Source organism: Plecotus auritus (genome assembly GCF_963455305.1).
Source record: "Plecotus auritus genome assembly, chromosome: 6".
In the NCBI taxonomy this organism is placed as follows: Eukaryota; Metazoa; Chordata; class Mammalia; order Chiroptera; family Vespertilionidae; genus Plecotus; species Plecotus auritus.
In genome coordinates, this window is record NC_137773.1 from 10,895,226 (window position 1) to 10,909,232 (window position 14,007).

At 42.1% G+C, this 14,007-nt stretch overlaps 1 pseudogene across 1 annotated transcript in view; it reads right to left on the bottom strand.

Moving 5' to 3' along the window:
- Positions 1-9,395: 9,395 nt before the first annotated feature.
- The window catches only part of LOC308250645, a 66,443-nt pseudogene continuing 61,831 nt past the window's right edge, over positions 9,396-14,007 (bottom strand). Inside the window, exons 2-3 of the transcript in view lie at positions 10,563-11,129; positions 9,396-9,418 (exon numbers count right to left, since the gene is read on the bottom strand). The product of the transcript in view is annotated as an uncharacterized misc_RNA (transcript). The remainder of the gene's footprint in view (positions 9,419-10,562; positions 11,130-14,007) is intronic.

Consider the following 14,007-nt stretch of genomic DNA (forward strand, 5'->3'; position numbering starts at 1 on the left):
TGAAAACTGGGAACAAAAGATCTTTTTTCCCTTTCCTCCCCACAGTAAGAACCTACGGAGCACCTCTGTTCCCTGCAGGGGAGCACCACACAACTACACAAACTGGGCAAGAAATGAGGAAACAACGTACCAGTAGAGGGTCTAGATCAGATCCCATAGTTATTTTTTTACCTATTAGAATACCATCTAACTAGCTTCCACATATTGCACAGCCACTCCTGAAAGTATAGCCTAAATCCACTCAACCAGAATGTTACAAAAACATAGTATTTGACACCACAGCCAAACAATTCTGAGACTACCCACTGTAATCATTAACAACTAATGTTGACACATAAATCTTAAAACTGTGTAATGTAATAGCTGAATATAGTGTATTGAAAATACATGTGCATTATGTATGTAATTTTTTATTTTTTGATATTAACCACACATTTAAAAATATCTAATCCTTCTGTACTCTTGAGTTATGCTAAATGCTGAATAAAAGCATCAGGATTTTTTTTTTCCCTTCTCTTTGAGGCTCCCACTGTTAGATGATATACTGTGTTGTTTTTTTTTTGTCTTAGTTTGAGTAGGAGGTAGATAATTATTTTCTTTCACTTGCCATTCCAAATGAAAGACTGCGAATATTCTTTAAACCACCTCTTATCCTCAGTCTTATCTGCATGACACTGCCCACACTTGCTTCAGCCCTCTCTTTCTTATTTCAGATCCCTGTCTGCTTGAAATATACACTCAAACTCTCTTTAGAAAGCATATGTTCTATGTAAATCCCAGGATTTATTTCACATGGGGGTCTAAAGCCCCTCATTCTTTTTTTCACCCCTTTTAATTTTCTTCTTCTCCCTTGGAATCTTTGCTTTTCATTCAAGTTGGCCCAACTTTTAAGAATTCAGGTTCTTCTTTTAATTACCCCCATACCCTCAGTTAGTCCCCATATCATCTTTGCTTACTAACACTCACACTTTCAAGTATAGCTCAAAAAGATAGGGTTCTGAGAAGCATAACTAGATTTGGGACATATAAGCTGTTACTGAATCCAGGGAAGGAAATTTTTCACTGCCTTTGATTGTTAGAATAGGATTTCTCTCTCTTTTTTTTAATTTTGGCCTTTTCAAGTGTTCTTTTTGCCTAAAATACTCTTCTCTTGCTCACTCTTATTCTTTAAGATCTCAGCACAAATGCCATCTCTCCATAGAAGCTCTGCTCAGCACTCTATTTCAAGTTATTCTGTTTTCTTTATCTGGTGTATTGATTTCCTACGTAACACTTACCAAAATATATCAGCATATTGCTTTTCTATATGAATTCTTTATTATTCTTTATCTTCCACACTAGAATGTCATTTCCTAGATAAATGAAATCTTGCTTTTTTTTCCACCCTGAAGTCTAATTCAGATGAATAATATGAACTCAATAAACATTTATTGAATCAATTAGTTGATTTCTACCTTTTCTGCTCACCTACATCACCACCTCAACCTAGTTATTCAATTTTTTTTTCAGCTTTTAGGGATATAGTTCCATGCTATTATTTTAAATTATTATTTACTAGAGGCCCGGTGCATGAATTTGTGCATGGGTAGGGTCCCTCAGCATGGCATGTGGGGATTGGGCCAAAACCAGCCGTCCAACATTGCCTGCCACTCCCACTCATCTCGGCCTACTGCGCCTGCCGTGGGCTCGCACCAGTCAGTCCTGATCGGGAGGGGCTCGCACGGCCACAGCAGCACTCGCCAGCTGTGAGCCCTGTGTCTGGTGCCCGTCCCGAGGGGAATGGGGGGGGTCGGGACTCAAATGGCCCTCCGGGTGGGCGGTGGGATGCCCTTGCCAGCCTGGGATCTGGATTCATCCTGCTAATGTTCACGCCAGTTGTCAGAAACCACCTGGCGACCGCTTTTATATTTTCTCTTCCTGTGGAGCGACTAGGGAGGGGAAGCAGCCACGTTACCCGAGGCCGACTTCCAGGAGGCCAGCGGTGCTGTCAGGACCTTGCCGACAGCACCAGTCTGTCAGTGCCTAGCCCATTCTCTGGAGATTGGACCGGCGGGACTACTGAGGGAGGGAGTGGCTGCTGGTGGGCTGGTGGGCTGGTGGGCCACCGAGACGGGTCGGTCAGCTGAGCAGCACTCCTGCTGTGGGAGTGCACTGACCAGCAGGGCACAGCTCCTGCATTGAGCATCTGCCCCCTGGTGGTCAGTGTGCATCATAGCTACCGATCGACTGCTCATTTGGTCGCTTAGGCTTTTATATATATATATATATATATATATATAGACTAGAGGCCTGCTGCACGAAATTCATGCACTGGGGTGGGGGGGTCCCTCTGCCTGGCCTGCACCCTCTTGCAGTCCAAGACCCCTTGGGGGATGTAGCAGTATGCCAAGTGGCAGGCAGCCAGGGAGGAGCCCAAATTGGGGCCAGGCACTGCGCCGCTCACGCTCATCCCGGCCCACTGCGCCTGCTACTGCTGTTCGGTAGTGCTGCCTCGGAGTCAGGAGAGGCTCCCGCTGTGGCAGCTGCACTTACCAGCCGTGAGCCCGGCTTCTGGCTGAGCAGTGCTCCCCCTGGGGGAGCGCATTGACCACCAGGGGGCAGCTCCTGCATTGAGCGTCTGCCCCTGGTGGTCAGTGAGCATCATAGCGACCGGTCTTTCCGGTCATTCTGCCATAATGGTTGCTTGGGTTTTTATTATATAGGTTACTATTGAAATCAAGTCATTGCTCCTTCTAAGTAAATCCCTATAATAAAATGCACACTTCTCCTTTTCTTTCTTCACAGTGTAGCCTATGTATGAACAGTGGCCATTTGAAGGTTTTGATTCACTGTTTAAGTACAACAGGTCTAATATGCTTTGTAGAGTTCTTTATTTCTAAATTGCATTTAGCCCCAATGTTTATTATTTCCCTACTACTTTGAAGACTCAGAAGTAGGTGATTTGAGGGGATACAAAGATGAACAAACCAAAATTGCTTTGTTCAGGGAGCATCAAATCTAGTGGAAGAGCTAAAATGTCCCCACATAACTGCATTAGAAAGCGTAAGTGATAAATACTACCACAGAGCAGCAAAGACCCTCAGGCATGTAGAGAAAAACGCTTAACTTCTGAGTGCTCTAGGCATACAGTGTTGACAAACAAATATCAGGGTTGCCCTTCCTATTTAAAAATGATTGAGTCTTGTTAGGAGTTGAATTACATTCCCCCAAACAAAGATTCTGTTGAAATCCTCACCCTCAGTGCCTCAGAATGTGACCTTACTTGGAAAGAGGGCCTTTAAAGAGGTAGTAAGTTTAAATGGGGTCATCAGAGTGGGCCCTCACCCAATACAATTAGCATTCTCACAAAGGAAGAAATTTGGACACAGCAAAATGCACAAGAGGAAGACAATGTGGAGACACAGAGAAGACATGCCCGCGTGACTGCCAGGATGCATCTGCAAACCACGGATTGCCAGCAAACACAGGAAGCTACGGTTGCCAAGGAAAGCATGCTCCCTTCAGAGGGAGCGTGGCCTGCTGACATCTTGCTTTCAGACTTCTAAGCCTCCAGAACTGCTAGACTGTACATTTCCATTGTATGAAGCCACTCGTGTTTTTTTTCTGTTTTTTTTTTTTTCACTTTGTTATGTCATCCCTAGGAAACTAGTAGGGAGTCCTAAACTGTGCCTGATATCGGAGAAATAGAAAAATACCAAGCACCGGTAAGGAACTTGGAAATAATTACCATATTCTAATTAAATGTAAATCTAATGGTAAAGCCTTTTAAAGAATTTTACTCGTGGAAGTAAAAGAACTGTACAAGCACCCTTATTATAAAATCATTTTTATGTATGTCATTTGAAAAGAGACTACCAACTATACTAATATTTCTACTAGACATCAATAAATCTACTGCTTATCTAATTCTCTAATTTCACTAAAAAACTTCTCATATTTGTCTTGCTGTACAGATGTAGGGTTTGCATTTTTTTTATTAGCCCATTAAAATAGCACAATTTTTTTTCTTTTTTTCACATGGTCAAATGCTTGTCCAAACCAACTCAAGTGTGTTGTCAAAACCAATTAAGATAATGGGTATTATAGCACTTAGGAACATTTAGTAAAGTGAGAGGAAAAGATAGAGAGTATTATGATTACTGAACTATTTAATATGTAGTATGCAAAAACACCCTTCACAAATAATTTAAGTCTGTAATAGAATATATATTTACTTTAAATGTTGACCACATCTTTAAAATGGCATTTTACTTGAAGAGAAACCATTACTGAGTAAGATTTACTTGCATGATTTATCCTATCCTTTTTTTCACTAAAGAAACCTGTTATTATTTGGAGGATGGGTTTGTTCCCATGTGAAAAAAAAACAAAAGATAATAAAAATATGCAAGACTAAAACTCAGATAAAAACAGTTAAGCAAATGTAACGCCAAAATTACTGTCATTTACAGAGAAATCATGTATTTGACTTACCGGTGTTTGTATTAATCACACCTTAAAAAAACTCAGTAAAATCAAAACAAAAATATCTAGAAAAGCAAAATTAGGGAATATTGAATTTCTTTGTTTCTCTGATTAGATAAGAGTTGCATGACAAAATCACTTTCTAAATTATTTATTCCAATCTGATTCAATGAGTATAATGTACAAATCCTTTCCTAGGTTAAAAACCTGAGGAGATTACCAGTAAAACATAAAGCTCACTATCATTAATTGGGTTGGTTAGAAAGACCCGGAATTTTTTAAAAAATAAAAAAACCTAGTCACTTTTAATCCATGGTAGAGGTACACTGAATCATGATTCTACATAATTCATGTCCCTGACACTCATTTCTCAACTCTCTGTCTTCCTTTTGTTCTAATACTTCCAAAAAAAAAAAAAAAAAAATGCAACCACCTCAACTTCTCCTGTAAATATTTCTAAAAATAGCCAGTTTAGTCATTACTAGTGGCTGAGTGTCCAGCCTCTCTACCTTGTACATGCTCCCTTCCTCTGTGTTCAAATCCTATTCCCAAGAGAATCTAAGGGGAAACCCAGCTTTCCTTTGATTGTAGAGTTCCCTTTAGATCAGGCGGCCCTTTCTCTATAGCTCTGATTCCTGGCCAAGGAGGCACTCCCGCTTGGATCCCCATTAACATCCAGATAACCATGCAAAATATCCCTCGAAATAAGGTAAATAGGGGCAGGATATGGTCAGATTGCCTAAAACTATTTTCTTACAAAACCTGATTCTTCCTTATTTCTATCCTTTAAGGGTAAATTTGGGAAACAATTTTTCTAATGACTTTTTATGATATCTAATGTAAGTAAATTGTTAAGGGAAAAGTAGTATGTTAAAAGAAAACGGAAGAAAGATATTGAGAACAAATTTTATTTGTAATATATTGCTGACAAAGAAAAGAGTACAGTAAATTTGATCTGAATCGCTGGAAAATGGTTCAAAAATAGTTTCATTATTTTTATGGGCTGAGTCCAAGCCAATCTAAGATCTTGCAACATCTAATCTGATTTAAACCATGTGATCACTGAATATAGCAAGAAAAAATAAGTCTGTATATATAATTTACATGCTTTTAAAATGATTGCATAATGTTTTTACAAGAATTTTTGAGACCTGATTTATGATATTTATAAAAATGTATTGATACATATATATACACTAGAGGCTGGGTGCACAAAATTCGTGCATGGGGGGAGGGTCCTTCAGCCCAACCTGCACCCTCTCTCTCCAATCCAGGAGCCATCAGGGGATGTCCTACTGATGGCTTAGGTCCACTCCCCATGGTTCTCTGCTCTCTGCAGGGCCTAGGGCAGCTGTGGGCAAACTAGGCACGCGGGCCTGATCCGGCCCATTCGGCTGTTCTATCCGGCCCGCGGAGCCGAAAGAGCGGAGGGTTCTCTTGCTCTCCCCTCCGCTCCTTTACTTTGAATTTATATTAGTTCACACAAACACTCCATCCATGCTTTTGTTCCGGCCCTCCGGTCCAGTTTAAGAACCCATTGTGGCCCTCGAGTCAAAAAGTTTGCCCACCCCTGGCCTAGGGGCTTCGCCGCAGCCATGGAGATGAAGACCCCATACCCTGCTGTCCTGGCTCTGTCTGCAGGGCCTGGGGGGTTTGCCACCATGCCAAGGAAGCCCCCATGCCCTGCTACCTGCCCACCACTCCCTGCCCTCCCCGCAGTGCTGACAGGACCAGGGACTCCCACGGGGCTGGGAGGACTGGGCGCTGCCATCTTGTGGCTGTGGGCACCATCTTTGTTGGGTTAATTTTCATACTCACTCCTGATTGGCTGGTGGGCTTTGGGGAGGTACGGTCAATTTGCGTGTTTCTTTTTTATTAGTGTAGATATATACTGAGTGGCCAGATTATTATGATCTCTGAATGCATAATAATCTGCCCACTCAGTGTATATGCATATATATTAGAGGCCCAGTGCACGAATTCGTGCATGGGTGGGGTCCGGCCAGCCTAGCCAAAGGGAGGGGACATGGGCAGTTGGCCGGCCTGCCTGCTGGTCAAACTCCTGGTCGAGGGGACAATTTGCATGTTATCCTTTTATTATATAGGATATACACTGAGTGGGCAGATTATTATGCATTCAGAGATCATAATAATCTGGCCACTCAGTGTATATGTATATATATCAACGTGATATTCCCAAAAACATAGCCCATAAATTAAATCCTAAGAAGTAATACTTATTTGATTATTCAAGTAGTGTGTTGTGCATTAGTTAGGTCTCAGCGCATGCATGGGATGTATTTCTAAAAAATTAAAATATAGCCCTAGCCAGTTTGGCTCAGTAGATAGAGCGTCAACCTGCGGACTGAAGGATCCCGGGTTCAATTCTGGTCAAAGGCACATGCCCGGATTGTGGGCTCAATCCCCAGTGGGGCGCATGCAGGAGGCAGCTGATCAATGATTCTCTCTCATCATTGATGTTTCTGTCTCTCTTTCCCTCTCCCTTCCTCTCTGAAATCAATAAAAATATTTAAAAATAAATAATCAAAAATAAAATAAAATATACAACTAATAGCCAACACAACAACCCAAGAAGTGAAAATATTTAGGATCACCAAGCTTATTTTAGGTGCTGATGGAGGAAATTAAGTACTGAGTTGGCCTCCTACACAAATACTAAACATAGGAATCTTAGTGCTTTGTATATATCTCCCAAGTGCATCTGAAATTGTTAAGGTGTGCAGACAAGTAGATACTATTTCTCATATTCTCAATTCATTAAACTTACTCTTTCCAGGATTAAATGAATAGTTTATTAGTGACAGCTATCAAACAAAAGAAAACTATTTGCCAGCCATCACTCTATCTGCTTATTAAGTGTTGTCTATTAGCCCTTAAAACATTCTTAGGAGGTGTCATGTTTATTATTATCTCCACTGGTTTATTTTCATGTATACAGATTATAGGACTTTAGCCATCAACACAAACCTTACTCTGAAAAGGAAGAAGACAGGGATAAGAAGACAGATCTTACCAAAGGTCACACAGCTTGGTACTCAATTTAGTGTACATCTGACAATGCACACACATGGGTACTATCTATCCAGATATTTCAGTATTGTAGGAACTTAAGAAAAAATAGCCAAACCTGATTGAATATAACTGGGGAAAATGAAATGCATTAGGCTTAAGGAAGAAAGAATTGGAGAGAGAAAAGGCCAAAAAAATGAAAGCTTGCCTTGCGATCATACAAATGAATAACAAATAGAGCATATGGGCTTTCCGCTTTTGTGAAATTTAAAGATTTAGCTATCTTTCACGACAGCATGCATGAAGTACTTCCACATCATGACCTCTCAAAGTCCCTTTTATCTCATAGAGTCTCTGATTCTATAAAGACTACCCCTGCAAATAACATTAGCCAACGGATAAGAAATAGACAGGGGAAAAGAAGGGAAATCACCTCAAACAGTGATAACAGAAAGTGGAATTAAGTCATGTTATCCATGGCCGTCCCCCCTTTCAAGATATCATTTTTATAAAGCTCCTAAGAGAAGAGGGAATTTTCATAAAAAATGTTTCATATTAATTAAAGTCCATATTGCATCAATCTATCATCCAGTGCATTATGACCATATTACAGGAAACAATTTGTCATTCAAGAACTTGCTCACAATCTTAACAGCAATGGTCTCTCAGAAAAAGACCTCAGGAAGGCGGATAACAATAGGCATGTGTTGCCTGGGAACAGAGATGTTTTTCGTTTTCCCCACTTGTCTGAATGGCCAGTTGATTTATTTAGGAACAAAAGCACAACATTCAATATCTTATGAAAGACACCTCCATAAAACCCTTTAAAAGCTAATGATTTCCAGGTATGTTTTGAAAGCTGTGTGCAAGCACTAAGCCAGAATATAAAGTCATCCACTTTATCAACTCATAGTAGTGGTTAGCTGTAAAAATGTGCTGGAATACTAGGAGGCAGAAAGAAGGTGGAAATATCTTTAGGGAAGAACTTTGGGGAAAGAAACACCATGTGTAAATTTGCAAGGGTAGAACTGGGATGTCTGATTTAAAGGGGCATGGAAGTGTGTATCAGTATATATAAACACATGATTAGTAAGCCACATACATGCAAATGAATAAGTTATTATTTTACCCAGAAATGATATTCTAACAGAGAAAATGACCTCAATCATTTTAAAACCTCACAAAGGTAGGAATACTGAGCAACTTGTGTCTAAGGATAAAACACAGTGACCACAAATACCTGAGAATCCCCAGTTGTTAGACCTGACTCAGCACAGTGTCACAGTGGTTAAGAACCTGGTCTCTATGACCTGGCTAGTGTGTTCAGTGGTTAGAGCATCAACCTGTGTACCAAAGGGTCACAGATTCAATTCTCAGTCAAGAACATGTACCTGGGTTGCAGGATTGACCCCATCCCAGGCCCAGGTCAGAGCACATGAGGGAGGCAACCAATGGATGTGTTTCTCACATCATGTTTCTATCTCTCTCTGTCTCCCTTTCCCTCCCTATCTTCTACTCTCTCTATAAATCAATGGGGGGGGAAAAGGTCCTTTGGTGAAAATTAACCCAAAAAAAGAAGCTGGTCTCTGGAATTATAATAGCTATGATTATAAATTCATACCCTCCCCAACGTTTGAAAACATTTATTTGCAAAGTCATATACACCCCTATGTGCACTGTAGCATTATTCATGGTGGCCAAGACATGGAAACAGCTCAAGGGTCCTTTGATAAATGATTGGATAAAGGAGATGTGGTATATATATATAACTATATATAATAAAATACAACTCAGCCATAAGAAAAGATGAAATACTGCCATTTGCGACAACATAGATGGATCGTGAGAACATCATACAAAGTAAAATAAGTCAGACATAAAAAGTTAAGAATCACATGGTTTCACTCAAATGCAGGATGTAAAACTGAAAGCAACAAAGGAACAAACAAGAAAAACAAACACAAACTCAGAGACAGAGCTAACAGTAGGGAAGGGGTGTGGGAGTTAGTGAAGGGTAAAGGGGCTGGAATATGTAGTGATGGAAGCAGATTTGACTTTGGGTGGTTGGGCACACAATGCAACATGAAGAATATGCATCATAGAAATGTATACTTGAAACCTATATGATCTTACTTGTTAATGTCAACCCAATACATTTAATAATAATAGGTGGTAAAGGCTTGGGGGTGGGGTGGGGTTGGGAAAGGGCAATGGGGGGGGCATATATAATACTTTCAACAATAAAGATTTATTTTAAAAAAGAAAAATATCCATAATAAAAATAAATAATTTCTTTTTTTTTTTTTTTAAAAAAAAGAAGAAAATAAAAAAGACAAGAAACAAATAAAATCCTGACGCCAGGACCTGACCCAGTTTAGCACTGTGGAAATTTATTTATTACACCTGTAAGGTACTTGCTGTTTATGCAGTGGGAAACAAAAATACAACCTTCAAGGAGGTTCTAGTGAACTTGAGGCACTTTTGCCTTATGGGCAAAAACAGGATCAGAGGGTAGTACAGCCAGAGATGATGAAGATGCATGAAAGTGGGAAGGCACACAAGTCATTCCAAGGGCAGAAGAAAAATAAAAATAAGTTTGTGTGGGGCCTTGTAGTGAGTTGATAGAGGGAGCAAGATGAGGTTGGATGGCTAGGTGGGGCCAGATCATTAGACATTTAAAGAGCATTAGAAGCCCAGGACACAGATTCATGCATGGGTGGGGTCCCTCAGCCTGGCCTGCGCCCTCTCGCAATCCGGGACACCTCAGGGGATGTTGGACTGCTGGGTTTCGGCAGATCCCCGCAGGCCCTGGTGGAACCCTGGCAATCTGACATCCCCTGAGGGATGTAGCAGTGCAGAAGCAGCAGGCGGCCGGAGCAACTCCGCTGCTGCTCATCCCAGCCTGCTGTGCCTGCTGCCACCCCCGCCACCGCCACCACCACCACCACCGCCGCCACCACCGCCACCACCACAACCACCACCGCCACAACCACCACCGCCACAACCACCACCACTGCCACCCCCGCCACCGCCACCGCCACCACCACCGCCGCCACCACCACCACCACCACAACCACCACCACCACAACCACCACCGCCACAACCACCACCACCACAACCACCACCGCTGCCGCTGCCACCGCCACCACCACCACAACCACCACCACCACAACCACCACTGCCGCCACCACCACCGCCAGCCACCGCCACTGCCACTGCCACCACCACCACAACCACCCCCGCCACCAACCACCACCACCACCACCACCACCCCCGCCACCGCCACCACCACCACAACCACCACCGCCACCACCACCACCGCTGCCACCACCACAACCACCACCACCGCCAGCCACCGCCACTGCCACCACCACCACCACCGCTGCCACCACCACCACCGCCACCACCACCACAACCATCACTGCCACCACCACCACCACCACCACCCCCGCCACCGCCACCGCCACCACAACCACCACCGCCACCACCACCACCGCTGCCACCACCACAACCACCACCACCGCCAGCCACCGCCACTGCCACCACCACCACCACCGCTGCCACCGCCACCACCACCGCCACCACCACCACAACCACCACCGCCAGCCACCGCCACCATAACTACCACCACCACTCTACAGCCCTGCCGCGGATGTGGGAGAGGCTCCCGCAGCAGCAGCTGCATTCTCCAGCCGTGATCCTGGCTTCTGGCTGAGCAGTGCTCCCACTGTGGGAGCACACTAACCACCAGGGGGCAGCTCCTCTGTTTCACATCTGCCCCCTGGTGGTCAGTGCGCATCACAGCGACCAGTCGGCAGGTCGTTCCGGTTGTTCTGATCATTCAGTCATAAGGGTTACTTAGGCTTTTATAGATAGATAGATGATAGGTAGATAGATAGATAGGTAGATAAGAACTGTGTAATTTACTCTAAATGTAATGGGCTATCAATAAGTATTGACATGATTGGAAAATATAACAGATAAAATATGACAATGGTTTGTGTTAGAATGGTAACAACAGTGGAGTTGGAGAGAGAGCAGGAATTAAAAATATCTTTACAGGTAAAATACATAAGACTTGGTTTCTGATTGGAAGGGGCAAAGGGTTGATTGTGTTTTCAAGGATGATTCTGGTTGTTTGACCCAAGTAACTGTGAATCAGGTTACCTTTTTGAAGAGGGTTTACACCAGGGGTGGGCAAACTTTTTGACTCGAGGCCCACAATGGGTTCTTAAACTGGACCGGAGGGCCGGAACGAAAGCATGGATGGAGTGTTTGTGTGAACTAATATAAATTCAAAGTAAAGGAGCGGAGGGGAGAGCAAGAGAACCGGATAGAACAGCCGGATCCGGCCCGCAGGCCATAGTTTGCCCACGGCTGGTTTACACCATGGTAAGAATGGGGATTAAATGTGTGTTTTTCCATCTTTTTCTCTCCCTTTTTATCTTATAAAGGAAGTTTAATAGGATTAGGACGTCCAAACAAATCTCAGAAGGAGCCTAGGAAGCAGGGATACAATTAGGTAGTTGAATAATGATTTATAACAACACCAGCTTGCATTTACTACTGGTGCCTGCTATTTGCCTGACCCTTTTCGAGGATATTTATATGCATGTGATATTTATATTTACTCCTTTAAATCCTTAATTGATATGAAGTAGATACTACTTATTATTATTTTACAGAGAAGGAATCTAAAACACAGGGGGTCATATAATTTAAACAGCACATTGACCAAGACATTTAAATTCAAGCTGGTAACTATGAAGTGGTCCTGCCTCTCTCAATGAGCCCCTCTAGTTGAATCTCACACAACACATCTCAAAGAAGCTTTAAATATCCAAGCAGGGCCCAAATCCAATATGCTAAGAGGCTAGATCAGAATTTGGGGCTGAAACTTTAGAAAACATTAGTGTTACTGCTCCACTATCTTCTTGGGACCAAGATGCACTGTAGTAGGTGCCTGGGTGGGGTTAGAAATTGAGAGATTGTAAGAGCTGACTCAAGTTCTTATAATGCATATAACCAAGGTGAATATCTGGAAACTTTCTTCAGTCCATTTGCAACTGTGTTGTCAATTAAGAGCTTTCCCTTTTATTTTTTTAAATATATATTTTTATTGATTTCAGAGAGGAAGAGAAAGGGAGAAAGAGAGATAGAAACATCAATGATGAGAGAGAATCATTGATTGGCTGCCTCCTGCAGGCTCCACACTGGGGATCGAGTCTGCAACCCTGGGCATATGCCCCAACCGGGAATGGAACCAGGACCTCCTGGTTCAGAGGTTGACACTCAATCACTGAGCCACACTGGCCAGGCAAGAGCCTTCCCTTTTATGACAGAAATACCCAGATATAAGCAAATGAATGGGCTTGCCTTTCATGAAGAAAGAAGATATATTATTATTATTGGGCACAATCTTGTAAAATCACTAATCTTAGTAAAACCTGAAAAGCAGAGACCTGGGATCTGTGTCCTCGGTTGAAGAAATGTGAAAAATTTTCTTGCTTAGAAGAACAGTGATGCCTTCAGTACTGAATTGTTCAGTTTTATTGGCACATTGACATTCCATGTCATCCGTTCTTAGCATAGCACTTTGCCATAACACATTTCGTGGCTCATGGACAAAAACGATTCTTCAACCCAGGTACATAACAATGTGTGTCGTATATGTGTTATTTGATTCTGAGTCGAGCCGTGAGCATCTGAGGTAGTTAAAATTCTAGTAGAGAATGTAATTTATAAGTCAGAAAAAAACAGGCCATGTAATATGTCTGCCTACAGTAGCAAACACTGTTGTTATATGCTGTGCCAAAGTCAAAATGAACAGCATGTTGGTATAAGAATGTGCCCATGTATAATGTTGAATCATTTCTTGTTAACTGCTTTTAATGAAAATAACTAACTCATCAACAATTATCAGGTACAAAGCACAATGTAAACGAAACTTACTTTCAACTTACACTTTTAGCTTAACTTGAAGACAGTGGACACATTTATCTGACACGGAACAGCATATCTCAGTGAGTGCTGATAAAATCCTAGCGAGACCTCACTGGGCATAGAAATCTGTCTCTGAAAGACATAACCTTTTCTGTCATGATTGCAAACCTCATTGCAAAATGAGAATATTAACTCACTTGGGAGTGCTAGAAAAGACAGAAAACCTTAAACTAAATGCCATTCATAACACCAGAAAGCGGAGAAAATGATGTGTTGGCTTTGATACGAGAAAACATCTATGACATTATCTATCATTAAGTTGAAAAATCTGTCAGGTATGTTTTCCTTAGGATGATTTTTTTTTTTTTTTAACTAAGCCTGGGATTGAGCTGTTTAAGTAATAATTGGCACCTATATCAATTTAAACAAACTCCTCAACGTTAAGAACTTAGACAAATGAGAGAGTCCAAGTTCTGGATCCCTTAGCTGTTCTCATGGTGACTAAATAAGCCTAAGGAAAACTTTTGCCACCGAATCTTCTGTCCTACCGGAGTTTACACTGGCCAAATT